This window comes from Pteropus medius, unplaced genomic scaffold (genome assembly GCF_902729225.1).
Source record: "Pteropus medius unplaced genomic scaffold, Ma_sr-lr_union100, whole genome shotgun sequence".
NCBI classification, from domain to species: Eukaryota; Metazoa; Chordata; class Mammalia; order Chiroptera; family Pteropodidae; genus Pteropus; species Pteropus medius.
The window spans coordinates 1,915,875-1,921,681 of NW_024340698.1; the positions used below are offsets into that span (position 1 = coordinate 1,915,875).

The window sequence follows — 5,807 nt, forward strand, 5'->3', positions numbered from 1 at the left end:
AATCAAGAGTCCAGAAGTAGAGCCATGTTCATATTGGTAAATAATTTTCAACAACAACAAAAAAATCAAAAACATACAGCAGAGAAAGGAAAGCCTCTTCAATAAATGGTGGTGGGAAAACTGGAAAGCCACCTGCAAAAGAATGAAACTAAACTGTTGGCTATCACCATATACGAAAATTAACTCAAAATGGGTTAAGGACCTGAATAGAAGACCTGAAACAATAAATTGCATGGAAAAAAATATAGGCGTTAAACTTGGACTTAAAGAAGATTTTATGAATTTGGCCTCAAAAGCAAGGGAAGTAAAAGGTAAAATAAATGAATGGAACTGCATCAAACTAAAAAGCTTCTGCACAGCAAAAGAAACCATAAACAAGGTAAGGAGACAACCATCTGAATGGGAAAATATATTTGCAAGCAACACCTCCGATAAGGGCTTATTATCCAAAATATACAAAGAACTCATACAACTCAATAACAACAGATAATCAAACAATCCAATCAAAAATTGGGCAGAGGACCTGAACAGACACTTCTCCCTAGAGTACACATACAAATGGTCAACAAATATTATGAACGGTGCTCAACATCGCTAGCTATTAGGAAAATGTAAATCAAAACCACAATGAGATACCATCTCACACCTGTTAGAATAGCTATAATCAACAGGAAAAGTAATAACAAATATTGGAGAGGATATGGAGAAAAATGAACCCTTGTACACTGCTGTTGAGACTGCAAATTGGTACGGCCACTATGGAAAACAGTATAGAGGTTCCTCAAACAATTAAGAATTGATCTACCATATGATCCAGCAATCCCTCCACTGGGTATTTACTCCAAAGACTTAAAAATCCATATCTGAAAAGAGTTTTGCACAGTGATGTTCATAGCAGCATTATTCACAGTGGCCAGGACATGGAAACAACCGATGTGTTCTATGATAGATGACTGGCTAAAGAAGCTGTGGTACATATATACAATGGAATATTACTCAGCTATAAGGAGAGATGAAATACTGCCATTTGCAACAACATGGATGGACCTTGAGATAATCATGCCAAGCAAAATAAGCCAGACAGAAAAAGTTAAAAATCACATGATATCACTTATATGTGGTATATAAACCTAAAAGCAACAAACGAACAGGACAAACAAGCAGAGTCTCATGGAGATGGACAATAGACTATTGGTTGCCAGAGGGAAGGCGAGAAAGGAGAGGGAGTAAAGGGGAGGTAGATGGGGTAAAATGAGTGAAAAATTTGGTGATAGAAAGAAATCTAACTGTGGGCAATGAACAGACAATGCAATGTGTGTGTGTATGTGTGTGTGTGTGTGTGTGTGTGTGTGTGTGTAAATATATATATGTGCCTTACTGTTGAATTGTACACCTGAAATTTACTAGATTTCATTAACAAATGTCAACATAATACAAATTTAAAAATAAAATAATAAAATAAAGAAAGATAAAAAGAAAAGAAAAAGAAAAAATAAATTAAAAAAGCCAAATAAAAATCAACGGGATCTCAGTAATCTACAGAACAAAATCAAGCCGCTCTAACATATGTGTAATTGTAGTCCCCCAAAGTCAGGGTGCAGAAAAAATATTTGAGGAAATAATTATCCTAGATTTTCCGAATTTGATTACAGCTGTAAATCTATAGGTTCAAAAAGCTCAATTAACCTAAGCAAGGAAAACACAAAGTAATCCATATCAAATGTTTCAGAATGAAATTCCTGAAAACCAATGATAATGAAATATTTAAATACAGGCAAAAAAAATTACACTAGCTGCAGAGGAACAGATAAGAATATAAACAAACTTCTCATCATAGAACTTTCCATCCAACGACTGCAGAATATATATCTTTTTAAAACATTCCAGCAACATGCAACTTGATAGACCATATTATATTTCATAAAACACTTCTTAATAAATATAAAATGATTGAAATCATAGAGTGTATTTTCTCTGTCCAAATGAATTTAAATTAGAAATCAAAAAACAGAACTACTATGTAGAACACCAAATATTCAAAAGTTAAGTAACACAGATTTAATAATCCATAGGTCAAAGAAGAAATTATATCAGATATTAGAAAATATTTGAACTGAATAAACATGATAACATATCAAAATTTATGGATTCCAGGTAAGGCATTGTTTGCTAGAAAATGTATAACTTTAAGTGCTTATATTAGAAAATAAAAAAGTTTTAAAAGTCAATGATCTAAGTTTTGACCTTAAGAAGTTAGGAAAAAGGAAGGGCAAATTAAATTTAAATTAAGCAGAATCAAGGAAATAATAAGCGTTTAAATATATGAAAGAGAAAATCATTTTAAAAGAAAAAGGAGAAAATTAAAAAGACACAAAAATGGTTCTTTGCAAAGAATACTCAAGTTGGTAAGTGTTTAGCAAGAATGATTGGGATAAAATAGAGAAAATACAAATTCTCAGTAAAGGAATGAGACAAGAGACATCGCTGTGGAACTTACAGACATTCAAGGGTTAATAAGTTCAATAACAGAAGAAAGGGACAAATTCCTTTAAAAATACAACTTCTCAAAACTGACTCAAGAAGAAATACAAAATCTGAATAGTCCTATATCAATGAAAGCAATAGAATTTGTCATAAAAATCTCCCCATGAAAAAGCTCAGGTCCAGATTACTTCGCTGGCAAATTCCACTAAACTTTTAAGAGAAAAAAAAAAAAGTCAACCTCGCACAAGCTTTATCAGAAAATAGAGGAGGAAGTAACAATGCTGTACTCATTTTATGAGATCAGCATAATGCTAATTTCAAAATCTGACAAATACATTCCAAGAACGAAAAATTCCTCTCATAAGAATAGATGCAGATATCATTAACAAATCATTACCATATTGTAGAGGTTGGCAAGCGATAGCTCACAGGCCAAATCTGGTCTGCCATCTGTTTTTGTAATTAAACATTTTATTGGAACACAGCCACGCCCATTCAATTATGTATGGTCTCTGACTACAAAAGCAGAGTTTCGTAGTTGTCACAAAGACCATATGGCCTATGAGACAAAATATTTAACATCTGGTCCTTTACCGAAGAAAAGTTTGCTGACCCCTAGCATATTGAATCCAGTAATATATAACAAAAATACATCATCACCAATTGATGTGCACATGAGGAATTGAAGATTGGTTTTACTTTTAAAAATTAAGTAATATAATTTACCACAATAACAGAGATAATATATATGATCATCTTAATAGATATAGAAAATTATTTGGCAATACTCAATATCCGTTAATGCTAAAATTCTCTGTAAACTAGGAATTAAAGAAAATTTCATAATTCAGATAATACAAAATAGTCCTACATCGAACATCATATTTAATGGTAAATATTAAACATAAACCTCATAATTCCAGTAACAAGATAAGAAGATATGATTCCACCACTTGTATTCAAAATTATATTGGATATCCCAGCCAATGCAATAAGGCAAGTAAAAGAAATAAATGGCAGACAGCAAAATTATTTATATAGAAAACCCTAAGGAATCTAGGGGAAAAATGAATAAATAAACTATGAATTAAAGTTATTAAGATCATAGTATACCAGTCAACATACAAACATGAATTATATTTTTATATAGTAGCAGCATACAAATTGAAAAAATCCATTTAAAATAACATTCAAACAATTAATGTTTAGAAATAAATTTAACAAAAGATATGCAAGATCTCTACCCTGAAAACTACAAAGACTAAGATAAATGAAGACTTAAAATATGTAGGGAGGTGAAGTGGGTAAAGGGGATCAAATATATGGTAGCTGAAGGAAACTGAACTTTGGGTGGTAATCACACAATAGAATATATAGATGTCAAATTATACTATATACCTGAAAATTATATAATTGTATTAAACAATGTTACCCCAATAAACTTAATTAAAAAAATAAAATAAAGTAAAATTTGTAGGGAGGTATACATACCATAGTCATGAATTGGAAGATTCCACATCATTATGATATCAATTCTCCTCAAATTGATCAATGAAATCTTTACATACTTTTCTGTAGAAACTGACAAGTTATAATATTTACATGAAGTTACAAATGGCTTAAAATAGCCAAAACAATCTTGGGGTGGGGGTAAATCTGGAAGACTTAAACTTCCTGATTTGAAGACTTACTATTAAAATTATGGTAATCAGAATAGTGTGGCTTATTGTATACTGTCAGATGAGTACTAGATTTATTGGGGTGATCACTTCTTAAGTTATATAAATGTCTAATCACTATGCTGTACACTGGAAATTAATATATCATATGTCAACTGAAATCGAAAAATAAAAAAATATTAAAAAAACAAAACGAAATAGTGTGAGTCAAGGATCACAAGTAGGTCAATGCAACAGAATAGAGGGTCCACAAAGAGACCCATGCATATGTATTAATTTCAACAAAGAGATCAAATTATTCAATGTGGAGAGTATAGACTATTCAACAAATGGTACTAAAAAGCTTGATATCCATATAAAAACTATAAACTCTGACCTTTATCTCACCTTGACACAAAAACTAACTTCAAATAGATCATAGAGCTAAATGTAAAAGTTCAAACTATAAAGCTTCCTAACAAAAAACACAGGTGAAAATCTTTGCAATCTTGTGGTAGGCAAAGATTTCTTATATAGGACATATAAAACACAAACTACAAATGGAGAAAATAATAAAATGGACCTTGTCAAAATGCATATTTTCTATGCTTTAAAGCACTGTTAAGAAAATCAGATTCTTCTGGGGATAGTCTCTGCAGGTATTCAGAATGGTTCAGCAGTTGACATATTGTCAGATGCTGTCCTGCAATACAGCTTCTAACTAAAGTAGGCTGTCCCGAATCCCTGGTAATAAAATTGTTTACCCTTATATCAAAGAGGTTAGGAAAGCACCAAAACCGGCATGTGGCGTGTGTCCAGGCCAACTTCATGGAATTTGTGCTCTGAGACCTAAAGTTCTAATGAGGTAGTTTAAAATTAAATAACATGTCAGCAGAGCCCATGGTGAATCCATGAGTGCTAATGTGTCCATGACTGGATCAAGCGTGCTTTCTTTATTGAGGAGCAGAAAATCGTTGTGAAAGTGTTGAAGGTACAAGCACGCAGTCAGAAAACTAAATAAAATAACGAAGCTTTTTTGAATAATAAATACAATTAAAAGGCTTGTTCCGTTAAAAAAAAAAAAGAAAAGAAAAGAAAAAGAAAGGTAAGCCACAGTCTGGGTGAAAATATTTCCAATGCATATATCTGACTAATGACTTGTATCAAGAATATACAGCACATATTTATGTCTCAAATATAAAAGACAAACAGCTTCTGGTCAAGATGGCAGTGTAAGTAAATACTGTGCTCGCCTGCTCCTATGACCATATCAAAATTACAACTAAACTTCAGAAAAACCATCATTGAGAATCACCTGAAGTCGAACTAAACAGAAGTCCTACAACTAAGTAAACACAGAAGAAGCCTCATGGAGACTAAAAGGAGGGGAGGAGATGCAAAACGACCTGGTCCAACACCCACAAGTGGTGCTTAAAAATTGAGAGAGGTATCTTGGCTGTGAAGGTCCTCCCTGAGGAGTGAGAAGTTCCAGCCCCACTCTATAGGATCCCTAGCCAAGAGTTCCAGTGAAGAGAAGTCTCCATTAATTTTCAGCTGTGAAAATCAGTGGAGACTGTGGCTAAGTGAAATGAAAGACTGCTGGAGTCCCAGGCATTCCGGTTACAGGGCTCTTCCATGGACTTATTTCCTGATGGACTCACTTGC

General features: G+C 32.8%; 1 pseudogene; it reads left to right on the top strand.

Moving 5' to 3' along the window:
* Positions 1-4,810: 4,810 nt before the first annotated feature.
* LOC120612101 (60S ribosomal protein L34-like) lies at positions 4,811-5,163 on the top strand (annotated as a pseudogene).
* Positions 5,164-5,807: the final 644 nt, after the last annotated feature.